This window comes from Hibiscus syriacus, unplaced genomic scaffold, assembly GCF_006381635.1.
Source record: "Hibiscus syriacus cultivar Baekdansim isolate YM2019G1 unplaced genomic scaffold, ASM638163v2 tig00111230_pilon, whole genome shotgun sequence".
Lineage (NCBI taxonomy): Eukaryota > Viridiplantae > Streptophyta > Magnoliopsida > Malvales > Malvaceae > Hibiscus > Hibiscus syriacus.
The window spans coordinates 1-11,967 of NW_024063026.1; the positions used below are offsets into that span (position 1 = coordinate 1).

Genomic DNA, 11,967 nt, shown 5'->3' on the forward strand with positions numbered 1-11,967 from the left:
TTTCATTAATCACCTCCCAAGAACCAAGGAAGAGAAGAGTAGAGGCCAATTGAGAAATCATCTCCCAGTTGTGCTTTTTATACCGCCACCCATTGCGCCCATAAAACCCCATAAACCAGAATTTTTTCTTCTTCCAAAAAACCTCCACATCAATGCAGATTAGAGAAACTCTGGAGCGAAACATCTAAACCCTCCTTCCAAAACATCATTAATCCTACACAGTGTTCCGATCTTCCCATGAAAAATAGCCAAACTCTTTGTAGCCAATCTAATAGCCTCCGTTTTATTTTTTCGCAACTTTGTTTCAAAACAAAAACCAACATCGGGTCCTTTTCGGAGATCATTCTCCTAAGCTCCCAAACTGTCGCAGGGTTCCCAAGCCCTCGACAGTTCCAACATATTATCGTCATGGGCTCCTGGCGAGGATGAGCCTCAGCCATCGCCATTAAAATAATATCCCCTGCACATTCCTCCGGAATCTCACTAGGTCCTCCTCCTCACTAGTACCCCACTTTCGAGTTCAAAGTGGAGTCCGAAATATGCACTTGACAATTGACTCGCTTAATTTCCGCTTTCCCTTACTCGTCTCCCATTCTTCCTCTTTTCTCGAACTAAAAGAACCAACCTCGGCCCTCACGCTGGTATCTTGTTTCGATAGTTGCTCCTCTAATAACAATCGGTTACGTGCAATGAAAACCTCCAGGAATGTTCACGGGAGGGAGCTATCTGGACCAGTTGGGTCGGTCAGGTTCGAATCATCCTCACGGTTGGAGCTGGTCGAGTGCAACAAGTCATATCCTGGCATCCACGGTCTTCCTAGGGGAGACCTAGTACCCCGATCCGAGAGAGGACTATTCGTCGAGCTAGTCATGACTTTCCAATAGTCCCCTTCAGCATAGATCCCTTCTTTCTTATGGTGCTACTTTCAACAGGATTCTTGATAGGAGACACTCTAAGCCATTCCCCAAATTGTAGAGGCTGCTGCAGTTGCTCCGAGAATCCCGGACATTCCGTAAGTACATGTCCAATAATGCCGCACCTGGTAAAATGAAGGCAGCCGTTCGTACTTTAGCAAACACTTCCTCGGTTCTCCATTGCGAGCACTCCCATCTTAGCACATCTCGTAACGGTTTCGACAGTCAATCTCCACCCTAACATGAAGGTAATCGCCCATTCTTCCTCTCCCAGATCTTGTATCAGTAGCAATAATGTTCCCAATTCTATTTTCAATCTTCTCCGCTATCTCAACTTTCATGTACCCCAAAGGGAGCTCAAAAATTCTCACCCACACTCCAAGGGGCCGGAAATCAATTCTTCCAAACTCAAATTAGGATCAAAGTGGGCAATGGCCAAAGAGTTTCTTCAAAACTCCAAGGGGTGCGTTTCAAAATGGCCTGCTTATCTGATAGCGTCTTGAACTTAAGAGGAACATATTATCCTTCAAAATGCATGAGTCCAAGAGTCTAGCATGGCCCCAAATCAATCGAAAGACTCGCAACACCGCTATCAATTCTTGTAGCCAATTATCCTCGCTATGATCCATTTATTCATTTCATCACACATCATCTTCAGTAATGACTCGTGGTGGAGAAATGTCCTCCGACTCCTCCTCAGTGAATTTCAAGTGCTTCATCAAATCCGCTACCTCCTCCGACATTATGCTAGACAAATGAGTAATTGAAGACGAGAGCAACAGAACACTCTTCCACTCTTTTTTAATAGCCAACGCAATAGAAGTACACTTCGAAATAAAGACAAGTTTGAATGGTTTTTTTTGACAATATGTGAAAACCAACACTTCCTTCCTTCACTTAATCTTTTCCCCTATCACAACAAGCAACCCCACCTACACTACTATGTGAAACTCGATGTGATTTCACCCCACTTACAACACTTGCCCACCCTAGGTACTATCTTATCAATAGGATATCTCTTCCTATTCTCTCCCCTTAGTCTCTTATCCCATACCCGAATGATAGCCTTACCCTCTTGACAATAGCCACTCCGATGTGACCTTCTCCTCTTACACCCTTTGCCTACTCCACATAGGCTATTAAAAATCTCTCCAAAATGATACTACTATTAAATAAATATAAATGCACCATTTCCCCAAACAACCATTATCTCATATAATTACAGCACTATGTCTGTCCGAACAGTGTTCGTAGTAGCTGGCTGCACTGTAGCAGCCGCAATTTTCCACTTCCTCTACCAGGTCTGTCTCTGGCCTTCCTCCCATGCGTGCTCCCTGCCAGTCCCACCTGCTATCTGCATCGAGCAGTATAACACGTGAATAGCCCCCTGCAATTACACCCGCTATCCGCACCAAGCAGAACATTAAATATCCCAGTCCCCCGTGTTGACAGACGACTCCCCGCTGAACATTCTTTCTATTGAGGTAAGTGATAGAGTATCCTTCCCCCACGCCTAGACCTCATGTCATACAAAGATCTTCTTAGAAATTTCTATAATGAGAATTTCCAATGAAATCCCCATTCCCAATCTAATCTCATAGACTTGATGGTTCTGACTTGACACTTTAATCACCCATTTCTAGATTTTCCTTGATTGAATATTTCTTCTATAGTGACTTAGTTCAATCACAAACCAAACCACACTTTCTCCCTTAACTTCTTGTTGAACATAACCGAACCACCCCGAAACCTAATTATAATTCCGAACAGTAACTGTAGAAATCATGTGGCATCCTCTAGTCACTCCAACAACACCCCAACTATTTTTGGGAGCCTGGCTCCAGTCATCTTCTTCAAACTCTTTATCTGAACTGACTGAAATTTCCGGCAGAACTCCTCCCTAAAACTTTATCTGTAGCTAGTTTTCCCATAACTTTCATACTTCCAGACCATTCCCAATCCCTATACCTCACTTCATCTCCTTCCTCGAGAACCACCTTCCATCCATCCAATCTTGAAAGTTCTCTAAGCTATCATCCCCTCTCTTCATCATTCCATCGGCAACTTCCCTTAAGAAGATCCTGCAAGACATAAACATGATTGATAAACTACAATGATACAAAAAAAGCTTTTACCTTCAACTCTTTTGCTGAAGACGAACACGAGAATGACTCAAGAATTTAGAATAGCAATCAAATCCTAATGAACTAAGATTTTGACAGCTAAACAACCGGATTTTAAGAAACCTTAACCGTTTTGAGCTCCAAAAATGGAGCTCGACAACTGGGGGACCATGAGAAACCATGGAAGAAACCTTTGAGACCAACCAAAGACCCAACTCGAAGAAGAAACCTAGAGAGAAGGGAGAGCAAATTCTCTCTACTACCGCCACCAGTAGACATTGAAATGTCTGAGCTTAGAATATTGAAATGTGAAGAAAGGGGTTTATATTTGATCCATTTGTTGCTCACGTGTGCTAATCATGTTGCAAATGGTAGCCTTGAAAATGCCAACATTGCACTCAAGCAAATATCCCGACTCGCATCGCCGGACGGTGATTTTATGCAGCGAATGGCCCATATTTTATGCAGGCACTTGCTGATCGAATCCTCAAAGCCTGGCCTGGTCTTCATATGGCCCTCAATTCCACGAGGATAGCTTTGGTTTCCGAAGAAATCATTGTCCGGAAGCTGTTCTTTCAGTTGTTCCCCTTCTTGAAGGTGGCCTTTGTGCGTACAAACCAAGCCGTGAACGAGGCGATGGAAGGCGAAATGGTTCATATATCTATCTTAATGCGGTCGAGCCTGCGCCGTGGGTTGCGCTTGCGCTTATTCAAGCCTTGAGTGCTAGGCCTGAAGGGCCGCCTCATTTGAGGATTACTGGCATTCATCAACAGAAACAAGTTGGATCAAATGGCTCATAGATTGACTGAAGAAGCTGAGAAATTGGACCTCCCGTTCCAGTTCAATCCGGTTGTTAGCAAATTAGAGAATCTCGACGTCGAAAAATTGCGAGTTAAAACCGGGGAGGCTCTTGCAATCAGTTCTGTTCTCCAGCTGCATTTGTTTTTGGCCTCCGATGATGAACTCCATCGAAAGAAATCACCATTAGGATCGAAGAATTCGAATGGAGTTCACTTGCAAAGAACACTCCAGATGAACCAGGGCACATTATGAGAGTTGCTTGAAAAAGACACAATTAATGGATATAGTCCTAGTCCCGATTCGGCTTCATCATCACCGGCACCGCTATCTTCGACCGGTTCGGTGAAGGTAGATAGCTTCCAAAATGCATTGTGGGGTTTGTCACCGAAATGATGGTGGTAACAGAACAAGATTCTAATCATAATGGATCGACTCTAATGGAGATACTATTAGAATCTCTTTACTCTTATGCAGCATTGTTCGATTGTTCGGAGTCCACGGTCTCGAGAACATCTCCGGAGAGACTCAAGGTGAAAAAGATGCTATTCGGAGAGGAAATAAAGACATAATAGCTTGCGAGGGAGGAGAGGAAGGAGAGACATGAAAAGCTCGAAAAGTGGATACAAAGGCTTGATTTGGCCGGTTTAGGAAACGTCCCTCTGAGTTACTATGGCATGTTGCACGCGAGGAGATTGCTGCAGGGGTATAACTGTGATGGGTATAAAATAAAGGAGGAGAACGGTTGGGTCGGAATTTGCTGGCAAGGTCGACGGCTGTTTTCGGTATCGGCTTGGAGGTGTAGGAAGTAAAGTATGGTAAAAAAAACTAGAAGTTTCAGTCCCTGGAATGAAATGGTTAAAGGTTTTTTAACTTTGGAATGCAATGTACAGTGCTTATTTAGCTATCTCTGCATGTCTAAATGAAAAAGAGTAATGAGGTATGTGATCATACGGATTTAAACCCACACATGATTCCGTGTTATATTATTTCTATGCAACTTATACTCTGCTGCAAACTGGCTTCTTTTAGCATCAAGCCTTCTTCGTCAATGACATGAGTTGTTCGATCAAGTGTTCATTCCATTGATAATTTGAAACTATATATTGATATATCTAATTAATATTAAAATCATTAGATTATAAGGTCAAATGTATTTAACCGTAATTATTAGTTAAGTTAAATGTATAATATTATTATATCGGTCTCATTGCACTTAGGCCTAAATGGAGCCCAAATAAAAAATTAATTATTTTTATTTTGATTAATATGTGATAAGTAAAACACTATTGTTTAAAGATAACTCTCAAAGATAACTCTCAATTTTAACATTAAACGTTCACAACTGACATTTTGTGCTCGAACCACCGAGGTTGCTTGATTTGATAATAAATTAATAATTAGATCATAAAAGACGGAGAACAACCTTTACCCTAAACCCTAAAAATAATTTGAAAGAAGTTACAGTCAGATGCCTGAAGTGAACAAAACACAAAGTTCAAAAATTAACTTGTAAAAAGAGATTCTAAAGTGGTGAGGATGTGACTCTAATTTAGTAAAAAAACAAAAAACAATAGATACACAGAAACAAGAAAAACAAAAATCAATCGCATTACTTAGTTAATGACCAAAACGACATCATTTTAATTTTTAGTTAAAATCTCAAAATTCAAGTTCCAAACAAGGAAATAATCAATTTAGTAATTAAGAAACAATAATTAGTAATCAGCAATCCTGCAATTTTGAATGGTAAATGCCTAGAATAATCAATTTAGTTACTGACATGCAAAAACTTGTCAATAGGTTTAGTCGGTAATAATACGATAACTGTTTTTATCACCAATGTTATACATATGTTCTTCACGTTGGTTCAAAGACCAAGGAGAGAAAAGCTTGCCAGCTAGCAATGCAATTTGATTACACGAGTTAATCTCTCGAAGAAAATGGGGCACATATTTGTGCTGAACATAATGACATCCCTCATCCACTCTGGCGCCACCCTCTCAAATGTCCCTAACGACGATACCCGGTACACCAACTCAGCTTCCTCCCCGCCTCTTTTGTTTATCCAGTTAGGCTGAATGAGTAACCTGTTCATTTATCCAGCGTCAAATAATGAAAGTCATTTCTTGTACGCAACAGCTAGTTCTTCAATAGGTGTGACTATCAGAAACACCAAGTACTTGTGGATGTATTTATTAAAATCTATATTCATGTATGCTTAATTTCTTTCTCATGCTTTTTATACGACTATAGTCCCTATCCATGTCCAAAGATGTCGAACTCAAATGTCAAAAATTGATACTTCACAGAAAACATTAAAAAAAAACTTCAGATAAAAGGGTTGAAGGTTGGACCTCATATTCTATAAATCCAACCATTTTAAGTGAAACAGACTTTATTTCTGCAATTGCTTTATATCAATGCGGTTCGCAGAAATAATCTTCAAAATTTTCTGATCTTAAATCACATTACAGATGTTACCACTTAACAAATCAACAACATACCAACTTTAAGGGGGAAATACCTGGAACTAGAAATGAAAGATGGAAATACTGAATTTAATGAGATTACTATGATTCTCAAGTTAAGAATTACCGCTTGATTGATGCAGAGCTGAAATGCATAGTCCTTCAGTTTGGTTAACGGTGGATATTTCATACCACTAAGCACTCGATAAGAGCTTGAAGCAGACAAGTTCCACGATCAGTGGCATTTTCACTTATACTGCCTTTACAGCATTCTGGCTGCATAATCATCCAAATAGTTAGTAAAGATGTAGAAACTCACATCTGTGAGTAAACAGATGATTAATTGAGAATTACCAGCGAACATGTGAAAGAGCCTCATAGGACAAAGCTTTCTCAGGAAGGTCTTCTGTCAAAGCACATGATGTGGTAACTTTACCATTAGCTGAATCAGGAGTAACGATGCTATCTTGGTCTCAGCAGCTGATTTCCTGCTACGCTTTCTTGTCATCATTCTAGTGTTGTTAGCAGAAACCCTTTCCGCCACAACTTGTTCACTTCTAGGAGAGACAGTTGGTATATTATCTCTATTGTCACCCTTAAAATGTCCCTCTTGATGATTTGCAGCCTCGTAACTTCTTCAGAAAGTGCTTTATCTGTCATAAATTTTAGCATTCCGTTAAAAAAGGGCTATACACATGCTTGACACTAGAAAGTTAAACATCCAACAAAGGCAAGTCTACACATTTATCTTATTATGTTTTCAAAGACACCACGTCCAAATTAAGATAATCCACTTTCGACTTCATATATGTCTAGTTAGTGATTGAGGTGTTCAAACAATAATTGACTTTGTATAAATGTCAAAATGGAAGATGTGGAGAGTAGAAAATTGTGAATATGCAATCTGATCACCACCATGATAACCATCATAATGTCAAAATTATGATTTAACCTTTTAAAGTTATAGCAAGAGGGGGAAAAAGCGAGAGATCTATTATTAACCATGCTGAGTTAAGAAATATATAGCAATACTGAAAACAAATCAACATGCGCAGTTACCTTCTTCCAGTCCATCTAAGAATTAAGCATACAGTTTTTGTTCCATGCATTTTGGACAGGTGCAAGCCTCAACAATACAAGAACTAACTACCAACTTCAAAGGCAATGACATGTAAAACCTAAATTCATTTTTACTCAGACAAAAACTTGAGCATAGAAATCCAGTTCTTTAACCAAAAGCATAATGCTGAGTTCTTTAGTCATGTAAACTGATACCAAATATTGTCATTTTCTTGTTCTTAGCCAGCAGACCTAACACCAGCATCAGTTTGTGTCTAGTTTCCTTGCAATAGCATATTCAACAAAGACAAAGCGATATATTCTACATTGAAAGAAAGAGATGCAATCAACAACTGATTACTACTTACACTTCTGGCTCTCTTCAATCAAAAGCTTTTGGTAGTCTGCACATTGCTTGTCCTTGCTGGACCTGCATTATTACATTTGTGCAAAAGTTCAAGAAAGTAGACTCTGGCAACGTGTAAAGGCCAAATTGAATTAAAAATACTTACATTACAGAGGCCACTTCACTTCTCAACTCATTAACTTCAGCATTTAATTTGTCATTTTCACTCTTCAAGTGTATCAACTCCTCTGCAGCTGTAACAAGAGAAAGCAAACAACTAAGCATTTTAGAGGGGTCCTAAATGATTGTTCAAGTTTGTTTAACTAGCAAATATAGCAACTAGAAAAATTGTCAAGTGCAAGATAGAACGTTAATGTTTGGTTCACTTAACTAGTAGAAGTTCAACAAGAATTTATAGAATCAAATGCAAGCCATTAACAAAGTTTGGTTCGTTCTACAGCCTCACATTCATGGTTATAACAATAAATTTATTGCGTTAACACACAACTACTAGAATGTCACATATTCTTCACATCTAGAGCTTAGGCCTTAAATATTGGTTCAAGTATCAGAGCAAGGTTACGTAGAAATCTATAGCATCTAGTTTCTACCATTACCATCAAAACAAATTTCAAAATGCTATAGCCACAACCATATTCCACAAAACGCAAAAGCATCCTGCTTCCATTTTAAAGCTTTTCATAATGACAAACTATCAGTCATGAGATCAGCCCAACCATTAAGCATTCAACCTCAAGATAAAATGATTTTGAATTATAAAACACATTATTTTACCTTACATTTCATAAGGAAGGTCCAAAATAATAACGTGTCTTTTATGCAAAATCAAGTGATAGTTATATTTTGTTATATTTCTATGATATATGCAAAATAAAAACAAAAGAGAAAACAAAAACAAAGAGATGATTTTGAGATTCACATAAATATGAAGACAGATAAAAAAATCAGTAATTCTAGAGTGATGATATACTGACCACGCACATAATTCAAGAATTTCTCTTCTGATCTCTATGTATGTCATCCATTTCAGACAGTTTTCTCTTCTGAAAAAGGAATGGAAATAAATCATAATAAGGGTAGACATAAAGCTACATTTGCTTCTCAACGGATGAAAAAGGGGGAAAAACGAAAATTCATTTTAATCAAACTAACAAGAAATCGGATACACCTTGCAGATGAATTTTATTCCACTTTGACGGGAAAAAGAAACTAAACATTTTGCTCTTTTCATCAGTTTTGTTGGCAACCAAAACTTATAAAGAAATAAATTGCATGATAGATCTACAAAGGAAGTGTGGGGAAGTGGAAATCTAAAATTATCATCAAAAATAAAATTTTAGGGGAAAGAGGAGTTGCGATACCTTGAGTTTGTCATATTTATCGTACAGTTTTGCATATAAAGACTCCATCTGCAAAACAATTGGATTAACTAAAAAATCTGTGATTGTGGAATCCGAACTCAAGTGCCTAAAGAAACCCTTGCTTTCGTGTTCAAAATCGATATACAAGAACCGAATCGGTAAAAGGCGGAAACAAAATTAAGCGTCGTAAAGCAGAAAAGATAAGAATCTCTTCCTCTTTGTTGAGTTTTCTATGCAAGCAAGCAGAAATTAACGAGTAGTCTGAGAAAACAAAAGGCGATGATGATGTTATGAAAAATTTAATTAAGACTTAGAAGAAGAGAAAGAATTGTTCAACTTTAACCCCCTGTTTGGTAGCCTGGGAAATGCGGGAAAATGGAATTTCAAAAAATCCAGGAAACTAAGCTCTCTCTTGGTCGGCCACTGCACTTGACTTGCTGAAGAGCGAAGCTGAAGCGTAAAAGTGAAAACGATGGGAGATTTTTCAAATTTATGTGCAAAATGAAATTAATTTATTTTTGAATAATTTTAAATTAAATTTTTAACATTTACACATTTTCATTAATTAATTCTATTTTTTTATCTGTTTATCAAATTCAATTTCTCTCTCGTTCTAATACCTCAATTTATCAACAACAAAAAATAATACCACAATTAGTATTGGGTAAACTACATGGTAAATTACATTATTCATTACTCAATTATCTTCTTTCTCTTATTTGGTCAGTAAAATTTAAAAAAATTCAATTTGACTATTTAACTTTCAAATTGCTCTTTTTTTAATCACTCTAATTTATTTATTAATAATTTTTGTGATATGAAATTTTATCATATATAATTTAAATTAGAAAATAAATTTAAAAGTTAGAGTAATTTAATTAGGATTAATTTAAAAGTTAAGTAATTAAATTTAAAAAAATAAAATTTAATGATAAATATAGGAGTGAAAATATATTTTAGTGATGAATGATGCAATTCACCCATAAAAAGGTGTCATGTACGATAGTTTGGTTAAGTTTTTAACGGCGAGGGATCAAAACAAAACAAAAAGTAAATGTTAAGTATGATTTTAAAACAATGAAAGTTTAGGATCTAAAACAAAACTGATAGTTTAGGTGCTAGATATGTAGTTTACCCATTACTATTCTATCACATTTAATCTAATTTTGTAACAATATTAACAGAAAAATTGAATTTGTGATACCTTAAACGTATAACGAACTTTAGTAATAATAATAATTTAAGCATTAAAGTAAATATATATATATATATATAATTCGAAATTAAAATAGAGTCATTTCATATTTACAAATGTTAAATCATATTTTATTTTTAAAATTTGTAGTTTTGAAATAAATTATCTCTTTTATTTTTGTTGAAAATAAAACAACCAAATTATTATATTTAAATTTTATAAAAAAAATAAAAATATATATAGTGGTTATCAGCCCATGAATATTGCCCATTAAGATTAAAGACCATTACTAAATAAATCAGCCCAATAGACCTTAAACATAAACAAAATATATAGTCACAAACAAAGGGGGCAATTGTTCAGTGTAAATGATTACAGGTGAAGTCTAATGTGGTTCCACTCATGTAGAGTGCTCATCATGCTAAAGTTATATTATCTTCACTAATTATCACTATTTCGGGTTTAAATATTCAATTTTATATTTTATGTCTTGAAACTTGAGAGTGATATTATTTTATTAAAAAATGTAAACCATTTTTATTCGCAAAAATTCTTGGATAATGCTTCCCAGTTTTTTAATTCCCCAAATAATGCACCCTAGGAATTATTTCCCAGGATAGGTCATTTGCTATAATAAACGGTGAAGACTCGAGTATTACCATGCTTCTTCAACGCAATTCACATGCCTTCAGCAAACCTGCACTACCACTGTCATCCGTGCAGCACAGCTACCTTGATGCATGCATGAGCCCGTGAAAATGGCTAACTCTCTCGATATTAGGCATTTATACTTAGAAAATGGTTATCTCTCGAAATATCTTACAAGACTAAGCATTTAAAATATAAACAAAGAGAAAAACAACATTTAAACATAAAAAATACTCCAACCATTCATTAACACAAAATAAAAAATCATTCAAAGTAAACCCAACGTCAAATAAATTAGTTCATGACGGGACTAAGTTCATTCATCATCAATGTTAAGAACAAATTCATATAAAATAAAGAAATGAAAGCACAAGGAGAAGAGAAACTCCTAAATGAGTTGTTGTCGTGACCCTTAGAGCCACCGTCGTGAACCGCCTTAGCGAGCTAGCATCTCTCAAGGTTTTAGCTGCTACCCTTCGAAGCTCGGCTATGGAAGACACCACGAAAAAAGAGGGAAAAAAGAAGAAAATGGAAGTTTGTGAGCTGTCACATCCCTTGCTTAAGTCACTCCCAAAGTCCTCTAAAATGTAGGGTATACTTAGGTATTTATAATAGGGAATTTTCTAGTGTTTTGGGCCCAAAAATTCTCTTTGTACCTAGGATTCATTCCCTTCACATGAATATGAGGTAGGTTGATAGGTGGTCCTAAAAATATAATCATTACAGTGCAATCACATGAGGCTTGGACAGCCTGACAGCTTGATATGTTTACTATTTTGTCCTTTTCTGCTCTTAGAATTTTTGTCCAAACATGTTGCAGCAATATTTTTTCTCGATCAGCTCAATAGTCCTTTAGATCTTCTTATCCAAAATGCCACAACAAATCTTTTCTTTTGTTTTACTTTCTTCACCTGCACAACACCACAACCACAAAAGTTTTCCCTTCAATAGCATCAATTTTAGCAATAAAATTACACTGCATCAAAAAATTTTCAACCACATGTAATAATATGACCAAAATGCAACTAAAT

The 11,967-nt window shown here is 36.6% G+C and overlaps 1 long non-coding RNA gene and 1 pseudogene across 1 annotated transcript; one reads left to right on the forward strand and one right to left on the reverse strand.

Annotated features, from left to right (window-relative positions):
• Positions 1 to 3,320: 3,320 nt before the first annotated feature.
• Positions 3,321 to 4,655, forward strand: LOC120156535 (annotated as a pseudogene).
• A 2,252-nt stretch (positions 4,656 to 6,907) lies between these two features.
• LOC120156533 lies at positions 6,908 to 7,948 on the reverse strand. Its single transcript, XR_005519071.1, has 3 exons — positions 7,878 to 7,948; positions 7,734 to 7,795; positions 6,908 to 6,959 (listed from the first exon to the last, which is right to left on the reverse strand). It is a non-coding gene; the product is annotated as an uncharacterized LOC120156533 (long non-coding RNA).
• Positions 7,949 to 11,967: the final 4,019 nt, after the last annotated feature.